Source organism: Orycteropus afer, unplaced genomic scaffold, assembly GCF_000298275.1.
Source record: "Orycteropus afer afer isolate SDZICR_OR568_19922 unplaced genomic scaffold, OryAfe1.0 scaffold00107, whole genome shotgun sequence".
Taxonomy (NCBI): domain Eukaryota; kingdom Metazoa; phylum Chordata; class Mammalia; order Tubulidentata; family Orycteropodidae; genus Orycteropus; species Orycteropus afer.
The window spans coordinates 4,363,470-4,375,217 of record NW_006921694.1 but is presented as its reverse complement, the minus strand read 5'-3'; positions in this window follow the sequence as shown (position 1 = coordinate 4,375,217).

Genomic DNA, 11,748 nt, shown 5'->3' with positions numbered 1-11,748 from the left:
AAAAAAAAGCTCATAAAAGGTGGGACAACTTCTGCTCAAGATGACAATTGATCATATCCTTTAGGAGGAATGATTTTATGGTTTTTTTTTAAATGGCAAACTATCTTAGGGAGAAGGGGGAGACTTTATCTGGACCTCTGCTAATGGAGATCCTCAGCTAGAGTATGTTCTAATTGCACATTTCAGGAAAGCCAGAACCTTCCGGAGAAGACCTTCTCTTAGAGACTAAGACCAAAATGGCAAGGTCATGGAAGACCTTATAAAGCAAAGATAAGAAATTTAAGACACTTCCCTATTTCTCCAGCACTCTACCCACCCTTGAAAAGTCAGCAAAACATATAAGAATCACTGTTCTAGAAGTTGGGAGATTAGCGTTTTTTTGGTTATTCCTTTAACTAGCTGTGTGAATGTGGGAAAGCTTCTTAACACCCCTGGGCCTTGTTTTCCTTTTCTATAAGAGGGATACTGAGTTCTCAGGGAACAACTTCTATCTCTAGGCAGCATTAATTAGGTAGAAGCTAGAACATGGATTCTGGAACCAGACCACCTGAGTTCATAGCCTAATTTTTCTACTTACTTGCTGGGTCATCTTGGGCAAAGTTATTTAATTTCTTAGTATCTAGCTTTTTCATCTATAAAGTAGAGACAATAGCTTCTATTTCACAGGGTTGTTGGAAAAACAAAATGGGTTAGTACATGCAAGCTCTTTAAAACAGTGCCTGGCATTTAGTAAGCTCGTAGTAAATATTAGCTATTCACTGTCAGGCACACTACAGGTATTTAGTATTGTTCCAGGGTCCAGCTTTGCACAACTGAGAATATTGAAAAATGTCTAGATCTTGGGTTCTTTTTCTGGGTTCTTCTGAGCTTAAGACTCTCAAGAAATCAGAATTCTCTTTGTAACTCCATTGTCCTCACTCCTGCCCAAGCAGGCATCCCCAGTTCTAAGCTTCTGCCTAGTCAGGGATTCTAGCGTGTAGAAGCAAGAGTTGGAGCAAGAGAAGGAAGAAGAGGGACAGGAAGCCAGGAAGAAGGGTGGAGTGTGTCAGTACAAGTTGTGCATGAATCAGGAACCACTCATATACTCTAATATGTGTGAAGCTTGTTTTTCTTTTGCAAGGTCAATGCTGTTAATGAGCTTGAGCAGTTGGAGATAGTCACTCTGTAGGAGGGTTCCGCCCTCTCCTTTACCACCACCTGTCTTCTTCCCACTTTTTCTCATACCACTGCTATCTCCCACCATGCTGGTCATTGTTCCCACCTATATGTCATTATGTCAAGGAAGATGTCCTGATGCTACTGCAGAAAGTGCCTATCTCTGCTCAGCCTTGAGAGTTGGAGCTCCGTGAGTCCAAGACATTGACTCATGAATGTCTAGGCCCATTCTCTGGAAAAGGGTGAGTGAAATGAGATAAATTTCAAGTTGAGATTTTATCAAAATCTAATGTTGTAAAACCCTCTATAAAACAAACAAAAGTTCTGTGGCATTTTACTTTAAGATGACTCAAGTTGAAATATATCATTAGAGACTAAGACTTATAATTTAAATTATGACACAATTTAGAATATATACTCCTTAAAGCTTTGCATTTTAGAAATGAGAGGGATTTTTGAGACCATTCAGTTCCATTCAGCATTTTTGAGATGAGGGAATTCAGAGGTAGGGAGATGAAAAGACTTGTCCTGGTTCACAGGGCGAATTAGTAGAGTTGGGACAAGAAGGAAAATTTTAGTCTGGAGTTATTTTCATTATATTATAGAGGACATCTCCTTCAAAGTATTATCATTACATTACAAAGAGCTCCAGACTGTGAGGGCAAGTGAAGCCAGTAACATCAATACCTCTTGCAGAACAGTGGTTAAGGGTATAGGGCCTGGGATCAGACTCACAGGGTTTGAATCCTGTTTTTCTTTCTTATTACCTGTGTGGTCTTGAGCAAGTTACTCGATTACTCTGTGACATCACACCTGATTGAAAATATTTCAATGTCTTTGTAGAATGGTCCACTCTGCATTAGGAACAAAATTAATACTAAACCAAACAACCAAACTCACTGCCATAGAGTTGATTCCAATTCATAACGATGCCCATTGGGTTTCTGAGGTGGTAAATCTTTATGGAAGTAGATTGCCCCATGTTCCTTCCACCAAGCGGCTAGTGAGTTTCAACCACCAACCTTCTGGTTAGCAGTCAAATGCCTTAGGCACTGCACCACCAGAGCTCCTTGTGTGTAAATCAGGAACCATTTATGTATTTAGGTGTTAATACATGTTAACTATTATTTCTGAAAGGTATGCAACAGATATCTAGCACAGTTACAGCTAGCTTTGCCAAACTGAGAATATTTAGGGGTGCATATTCTAGATCCTTTTCTAGGTCTTTCCCAGTTTAAGAGCCTTGAGAAATCAGAATTCTATTCCTAACTTCATCCTCTCTCCACCTCATCCCAAGCAGGCATCCTTCCGATACTTCACAGTTAAGGATAGGAACCCAGACAGAGCTTCCTCTTAGCAATAGTGTTAGTGTCCAACACAAAACAAAGAAAAACAAACAAAAACATTGCCATCAAGTTGATACCAACTCACAGTGACGCTATAAAACTGCCCTATAAGGTTTCTTTCCAAGGCTGTAAATCTTTACAGAAGCACACAGCCACATCTTTCTCCCAGTGCACTGTTGGTGTGTTTGAACCACCAACTTTTTGGTTGGCAGCTAAGTGCTTTAACCACTGCACCAGCAGGCCTTCTTGTGTCTAGCCCAGTACCTCAAAAATAAATGTCTTTGGAAAGATGAATGCAGTGATATCTCTAGAATGGCCTAGGAGTGACCATCTGGTTGGAATTAGAAATTAGGGGTCTTGAGTTGAAGCTGCATTTATAGAACAAGCCCATAATTTTTATTTATGGGTGGCTGGAAACAGGAAATGATGGTGATGAAAGGGATGTGGCTAATGCCACCTCAAGTCATCCCTTGGAATCACCAACAGATGAATGAATGAAGTTAATAGAGTGATGGCTTGTTTCAGCAGATTCTACCCCTGGGGTACAATCTCCAAACAATGCCAGAGAAGGAAAAAAAAAAACAAAAAAAAAAACTCACTGCCATCAAATCAGATCCAACTCAAAGTGACCCCTCCTTGGGTTTCTGAGGCAGTATCATTACAGGAGTAGATTGCCCCATCTTCCTTCCGGGGAGTGGCTGATGGGTTTAAACCCCCAGCCTGTTGATTAGCAGTAAAATGCCTTAGGCTATGCCACCAGCACTCCCACCAGAGAGGGAAGGAACATCAAAATGGGGCCTGAGATATACTAATCTGGTATAATTTGGATATTAATGTATCATATTGTTTTTAACTGCTGACATCCCTAGGCTGGAGAAGGTGGCACTATAATGGTTATAGTGCACATTCAGTGTCCTGGCTGGAAGACAATTTGAACATTGCCTTTGATCCAAGACCTGTGGCCCACAGCTTAGAAAACAAGGTTCAAAAGTGTGTGTACTTATTGATGAGACTCTCATTATCTTTCTGTTTTGTTTTCAACAACTGTCATCCACCTAAAGGGTGATTCGGCCTTAATCCAATGAAGATAGCAATTTTAGAGTTGGGAGTGTTGGCTTCAAGCTCTTGTTTTAACTAAGACAATGTCTCTGAGGAAGCAGAGGCAGGGATCCAGGTAAGGCTGGGGACCCAGGCCAAGGCCCACGCAAGTGGTGGGAAAGTCAGGGAAAGCAGAGAAAAAGCCGGAGGTGGGGGGAACCATGACAGAGTGAGGAAGCAGAGGCAGGGACCTAGGTGAGGCTGGGGACCCAGGTCAAGACCCTCCCAAGTGGTGGGAAAGCAGAGAAAAAGCCGGGGGGGGGGGTGGGCAGGGACCAGGACAGAGCGAGGATGCAGAGGCAGAGACCTGATAAGGCTGGGGTCCCAGACCACACCCATCCCAAGCGGTGGGAAAGAGGCAGGGATCTACGTAAGGGGAGGGTGGGGAGAGTGGAGAGGTTTTGAACAGCTAAAGGAGACAAACTTGTCTGTTAGTTTGCCTACTGTGGTGGTGTGTTGCTGTGAGGCTTGGGGCTGTGCCACTGGTGTCTCAAACCCAGTAGAGTTGCACACAGTGCACAGGTTTCAACAGCTTACAGACTTAGACAGACTAGGGAGAAGGAGGAGGCCATCACTTCTCAAAGAATTGGCCAGGGAAAACCTTACAGCAGAGAAACACTGTCTGATACATTACAGTGCAACTTTACAAATAGCCCAGAAACATTGTCCGATACAGTGCAGGAGGATAAGCCACTTAGGTCGGAAGGCTCTCAAAATAGGACCAGGAAAGACCTCCATCATCAGAGTAGAACCAGCCTTAATGATATGGATAAGGTAAAGCTTTTGAGACCTCCATTTGCTGATGTGGCACCACTCAAATTGAGGAGAAACAGCTGCAAACATGCATTAATAATTGGAACATGGAATGTATGAAGCATCAATCTAGGAAAATTGGAAGCTGTCAAAAATGAAATGGAGTGCATAAAGATTGATATCCTAGGCATTAGTGAGCTGAAATGGACTGGTTTTGGCCATTTTGAATCAGACCACCATGTGGTCTACTATGCCAGGAATGACAATTTGAAGAGGAATGGCTTGGCATTCATCATCACAAAGGATGTTTCAAGATTTGTCCTGAAGTACAATGCTGTCAGTGATAGGATAATATCCATACGTCTACAAGAAAGACCAGTTAATATGACTATTATTCAACTTTATGCACCAATTACCAAAGCCAAAGATGAAATTGGAGATTTTTATCAGCTTCTGCAGTCTGAAATTGACTGAACATGCAATCAGGATGTGTTAATTATCACTGGTGACTGGAATGCAAAAGTTGGAAACAAAGAAGAATCACCAATAGTTGGAAAATTTAGCCTTGGTGACAGAAATGATGCTGGAAATCACATGATAGACTTTTTCAAGACTAATGCAAGTAAGTAAGTAAGTAAGATTTTACTGAAGATAATTCAAAAAACAGCTGCAGCAGTATATTGACAGAGAACTTCTAGAGGTGCAAGCTGGATTCAGAAGAGGAACAAGGGATATCATAGCTGCTGTTAGATGGATCTTAGCTCAAGGCAAAGAATACCAGAAAGATGTTTACTTGTGTTTTATTGACTATGCAAAGGCATTTGATTGTGTGGATCATAACAAATTATGGATGACATTGAGAAGAATGGGAATTCCATTCTTTATTGTGCTAATGAGGAGCCTGTACATTGACAAGGAGGCTGTTGTTCCAACAGAACAATAGAACACTGCATGGTTTAAAATCAAGAAGGGAGTGTGTCAGGGTTGTATCCTTTCCCCACACTTATTCAATCTGTATGCTGAGCAAAAAATCTGAGAACCTGAACTATATGAAGAAGAATGTGGCATCAAGATTGGAGGAAGAATCATTAACAACCTGCAATATGCTGATAACACAACTTTGCTTGCTGAAAGTGAGGATGACTTGAGGCACTTACTTTTGAAGACTGAAGAATCCAGTCTGCAGTATGGATTACAATCTCAATATAAAGAAAACAAAAATCCTCACAACTGGACCTATAAGCAACATCATGATAAATGGAAAAAAGATTGAGGTTGTCAAAGAATTCACATTGCTTGATTCTACAATCGACACCAATGGAAACAGCAGTCAAAACATTAGACGATATATAGCACTGGACAAGTTGGCTGCAAGAGATCTCTTTCTAGTGCTGAGGAGCTAGGATGTCTCCTTGAGGACTAAGGTGCACCTGACACAATCCATGATATTTCCAATCACCTCATATGCATGTGAGACCTGGACAATGAATAAGGAAGACCAAAGAAGAATTGATGCTTTTGAGTTGTGGTGCTGGTGAAGAATGCTGAAAGTACTGTGGACTGCTAAAAGAACTAACAGATCTGTCCTGGAGGAAGTGCACCTGAAATGCTCCTTGGAAGCAAGAATGGCCAGATTTTGTCTCACCTACTTTGATCATCTTGTCAGAAGGGACCATTCCTTGGAGAAGGATGTCATGTTTGGTAAGATAAAGGGTTGACGAAAGAGGGGAAGGCCTTCAATGAAATGGATTGACACGGTGGCTGCGATGATGGGCTCAAGTACAGCAAGGATCATGGAGCTGGCGTGGGACTGGGTGGTGTTTAGTTCTGCTGTGGATAGGGTTGCTACAAGTGGGACACAATTCGATGGCACCTAACAACAACAACAACAACATCTCTGAACCATTTTGCATCTTGATGTGAAAACAATTCTTATGTATGTTGTTGTTGTTGTTAGGTGCCGTCAAGTAATTTCCGACTCATAGTGACCCCACGCACAGCAGAACAAATCACTGTCTGATCCCGCGTCAGCTCCATGATCCCTGCTATACCTGAGCCCATCATCGCAGCCACCGTGTCAATCTATCTCGTTGAAGGCCTTCCCCTCTTTCCTCGACCCTCCACCTTACCAAGCATGACATTCTTCTCCAGGGAGTGTTCCCTTCTGACAACATGACCAAAGTAGGTGAGAAGTCTGCCCATTCTCGCTTCCAAGGAGCATTTCGGGTGCACTTCCTCCAGGACAGATTTGTTAGTTCTTTTAGCAGTCCATGGTACTTTCAGCATTCTTTGCCAGCACCACAACTCAAAAGCATCAACTCTTCTTTGGTCTTTCTTATTCATTGTCCAGTTCTCACATGCATACGAGCTGATTGGGAATATCATGACTTGTATAAAGTATTATTATTGTGCTCATAATCCAGAATGATCCAAAAAGATAGTCTATTTAGTTATGTGTGTGATACTACAGTTTGTGTTGAGTTTTTAACTCACGTTGGACTATGAATCACTGCACCTCATTTAGATTATCCTCCAAGAATTATGTATCTTCTCTTTTTTGACAAGCTCTACCTTCTCCATGTAATCCCAGTCTCTACTTTTTGTGCATTAATTTTGATTTCAATCTGGAAACTCGTCTGACTGGTCTTTGCTTCTGAAGACATCAGGTTATACAAAAGGCTTGGCATTCCTTGTTTGATGATTACACAAATGACTAATTGAGTGAAAAGCAAATTCCCCTTAGATAATTTTATCACATAGATACAGGGAATCACTAGTACATTTCAGTGATTTTGTTGTGTTAGTTGTGAAGTTGATTCTGACTCATAACGCAATCCCATGTGACAGACTAGAACAGCCCCATAAAGTTTTCTAGGCTGTAATCTTTACAGGAGCCAATCGCCAGGTTTTCCTCCTGCTGAGCTGCTGGGTGGGTTCAATCTGTCAACATTTTGGTTAGAGCCACAGCCAAGAGCTTAACTGTTGCTCATTCAGTCATTAATGTGTTGCTTTCTTTTAACATGATCACAGTATTTATTAGAATAGCAAATGTCTTAATTTCCTTCTCTTTTACTTTCTAGAGATTTAAATTTTTATTTTTTTTCCCCAGTCTTCATGGCAAGACTTCCTTTAGAAGCTTGACATTTTTTTTTCTTCCCTTCTGTTTATTGGGATCTTTTCCATTTGGCAAATACTACCTTTCCAATGGAACTGAAATCTGGCAGGTTTTATTTTTGTTTGTTGTTTCTGAGTTTATTTACCAATGCAGTTAATATTATAATCCCTCAGGTTTTGTTTTCTGATGCTAGGATGATTAGCTCTGGAGAAGTAAAGCAAAAAAAAAAAAAAAAAAATTGCATGCCAGGCATAATAGCAGTGGTAACATTCCTTAACCTTCCTGCTTCTGCCCACTTTTGTTTACATGCACATCCATCTGTAATGTCTCAGAATTAATCACCGTCCCTTCAGTTTGGGGAAAATTGAAAGGTCTCTTTTCTGAGCTTCTTGTAAATAAACCATAGAACACAAATTCTCTTTTTTAAGAAAAGGAATTCACTGTCTTTGTTCATTTTAAGGAAATCACTTTTTCTTTTTAAATATTGCACTCTTTAGGCCCTCTTTGCCAGCAACGTCTTATTGAGATATCCCTATTGAAAAATTTTAGATTCTTCCACAAAGATGAATTTCAGTAATGCTATTTTCGTTCCATATGCCTCCCTCTTTTTTTTTTCCCCCCAAAGTCTTATGGTTAACCCTTTGTGACCCAGTGAGACTTTGAAGTTATTTAGTAAAAATGTCCTCCTAGTCTGGTATGCTGGAGGTTGGAATGTCCAGTCAGAACTTGGGAGGTCTGGTAGCATAGTGCCTAAAGCAATTGACTGCTGACCAGAAGGCTGGCGGTTCAAACCCACCAGCTGCTTCTCAGAAGGAAGCTGGGGTAACCTACTTCTGTAGTGATACTGCCTCGGAAACCCAAGGAGGGGTTGCTATGAGTCGGGTTTGACTCGATGGCACATAACAACAACAAGTCAGAACTTGTAGGTTCCATTGATGACAAATTGTGCAATAAACAATGCAATAGTTAGTTACTGGTTTTTCTACCAAAAGGAGCATTTCTTTTCTCTGTAAGAGCACATAATTTTAAGTTGCTAAGAAACCAAATTTCAGTCTGCAAGGGTTATTCTATTAATTTGTCTCTTTTTCAAATACTCCTACATTTCATTTTCTGATCCTGCCACAAAAGTTACTTCATCTCTTCTTTATCACCCTAACATCTTCTTCTCCTGCTCTGGTTTCTAAAGAAAACTTAGGGGAAGATTAAGGGTAAAGACAGAAGTTAATGGCAAAGAGTCCAAGGCAACAAACAGAGGGGAAGGAAAGGCTGAGCAAGGCCAACAGCTGGTGAGTGGGTGAGGCAGGCCTGTCATCAACACTCTGGCTCCTTCATCATCTAACCAACCTAAGGGCCAGGACTTGGCTACCACAGCTTCCTCTGGCGTTTGTCTGGGATTTTAAGACCATTCTCAGGACAGAACACTTCAGAAGTCAATTGGTTATCTTTTTTGTTTGTCCACAAGGTGATTCTGCCACTATTTCTGCTGGGCTGGCAGCATGTGGAAATCTGACAAGCCTGCTTTGAGGAGGCATAACAGATTGGCTTCTTTTTCTTCTTTCCTATTACAGTCAGAGAGAGGCCCAGAGAAGGAGGAAGCCACAGGCATAGAAGTCTCCCTCTACAAGGGAGCTCTTGTGAAATTCACTCTGCTGGGAAAACAATACTGTGGGGGTGTCATTTTCATTTGTGCTGTTGCTGGCAAGACAATTTAAACAGTACTGCTTCCCTGATCTGCTTGGGCTTGGTTTCCACTTTTGCATAATGCACATGCTGGGGTTCTTTACACTGTGGATAGCAGAGAGCCCACAGATACCTGTGCTTGGAAAGCTGCAGGGCACTCTTGTTTTAAGAGTCGACTAACCAGAGAGTCCGAGATAGATATTTTTAAAATCTCATATTTTTATTGTTAAAACAATATATCAACATTAAAAGTCATTTTAAATAATTATTACATATTTTAGATATACAAAAATACATTAGTTCTCATCTCTGAGTGCACATTAAAATCACCTGGGGAAAAAATCTAAACCTATTGACACCAAGTCAATTTTGACTTACAGTGGCCCTGTAGGATAGAGTAGAACTGCCCCAGGTTTCCTAGGATGCAATCTTTATGGAAGCTGATCACCAGGTCTATCTCTTGCAGAGCAGCTGGTAGGTTCACACTATCAACTTTTGGGTTAGCAGCCAAGCACTTAACCACCAGGGCTCGGAATCACCTGGAGAGCTTTTAAAATGACCAATGTCCAGGCCCTATCCTAGACATATTGAATCTGGATTTCTAGCCCAGGCACCTTCATTAGAAACTCCTCTGATGATTCTGATGCACAGAGGGTGAAAATTACTGGTAGAGGATAATATTTAAAAATCTGTTTATTCTCCAACCAGCTTAAGAATTGTCTTATATCTCTCTCCCTGCTCACATTTCCCTGCCTACCCCTCCAAGTTGAACAAACCAAACTCACTGCATCGAGTCGATTCTGACTCATAGAGACCCCCTTTGGGTCTCTGAGGCAGTAAACCTCTACAGAGGTAGATTGCCCAATCTTCCTTCCATGGAGTGGCTGGTGGGTTTGAACTGCCAACTTTCTGGTTAGCAGTTAAATGCCTTAGGCACTACTCCAAACCAAACTAACTGCCATCCAGGCAGTGCTGATTCATAGTGACCCCTATTCAGTTTCTAAGGTGGTAAATCTTTATGGAAGTAGATTGCCCCATCTTCCTTCTGTGGAGTGGCTATGGGTTTGAACCACCGACCTTGTGAGTAGCAGTCAAACTCCTTAGGCATTGCACCACCAGAGTTCCATACCCCTAGATTACTACCCTAAATTTGGTGTTTATTATTCTCAGCCAAATATTTTAACTTTGGCCATGTTTGTATGTATGTATGAATGTTTATAACCCCCAAACAATATATGATACTGCATTTGCAAGTTACAAGTATGTCAAATGTGTCTTTCTGAAACTTGCTATATTTTTTTGCTGAATTCTTATTCATGTTGCTATATTTAGTTTTAATTCATTTTTTCAAAACCAATGCCAGGTGCTGTCTAGTTTTATCTTACTCATGGTGACCCCATGTGTGTCAGAGAAGACCTGCATTCCATAGACTTTTCAATGGCTAAATTTGTGAAGTAGATTGCCAGGACTTTCTTTAAAGGGCCTCTGGGTGGACTGAAGCCTCTACCCTTTTGGCTAACAACCATGTGCATTAAACGTTTGTTCCACTACTGTACACCATGCTATTGTATAAATATTTTAAAAACATTTTTGAAGTGAGCCAGTGATTGTGTTATTTTAACAAAACTATTTCCATTTGTGCATATTTTCTTCCAGATTTATTTCAAACACACTTATTTAATAGTGAGGTGATGTAGTGTTTACAGCATTTGGCTGCTAACCAAAGATTAGTGGTTCAAGTCCACCAGCTTCTCTGTGGAAGAAAGATGACCTATAGGGTCGCTATGACTCTGAATCAACTCAATGACATTGAGTTTGGAGTTTGGAACCCAATAATAATTCAGTTATGAGTTCTTTTTTTCATTTAATATTACATCATAAATGTCTTTTGATATTTAATATGTCATATTAGGGAGCTCTGGTGGCATAGTGCCTAAGGCATTTGATTGCTAACCAGAAGGCTGGCAGTTCAAACCCACTAACCACTGTTCGGAAGGAAGATTGGGCAATCTACTTCTGTAGTGATACTGCCTTGGAAACCGGAGGGGTTGTTATGAGTCAGATCTACAGCAATGATTTTTTGTTTTTTGTTTTCATTATTTAATTAACTGCAAAATTTATGTCAGATTGATCTATCACAACTTACCTAACTATACTCCAAATATTTACCCCCAGTATGTATATATTTGTTGTTGTTGTTGTTATGTGCTGTTATCACTGACTCATAGTGACCCTATGTACAACAGAATAAAACACTGCCTGATTCTGCATCAGCCTCATGATCCCTAATATACCTGTTCCCACTGTTGCAGCCACCATGTCAATCCACCTTGTTGAGGCCCTTCCCCTCTCTCATTGACCCTCCACTTTACCAAGCATGACATTCTTCTCCAGACAATGGTCTCTTCTGACAACATGACCGAAGTAAGTGAGACCAAGTTTGGCCATTCCCGCTTCCAAGGAGCATTCCGGCTGCACTTCTGCTTCTTCTTTTTTTTTTTTGTTATTGTGATTTGGGTGAAGATTCACAGAGCAAATTCACTTTCCATACAGCAGTTCACATATACTTTGTCTCATGTCATTGACCACAGTTTACCACAA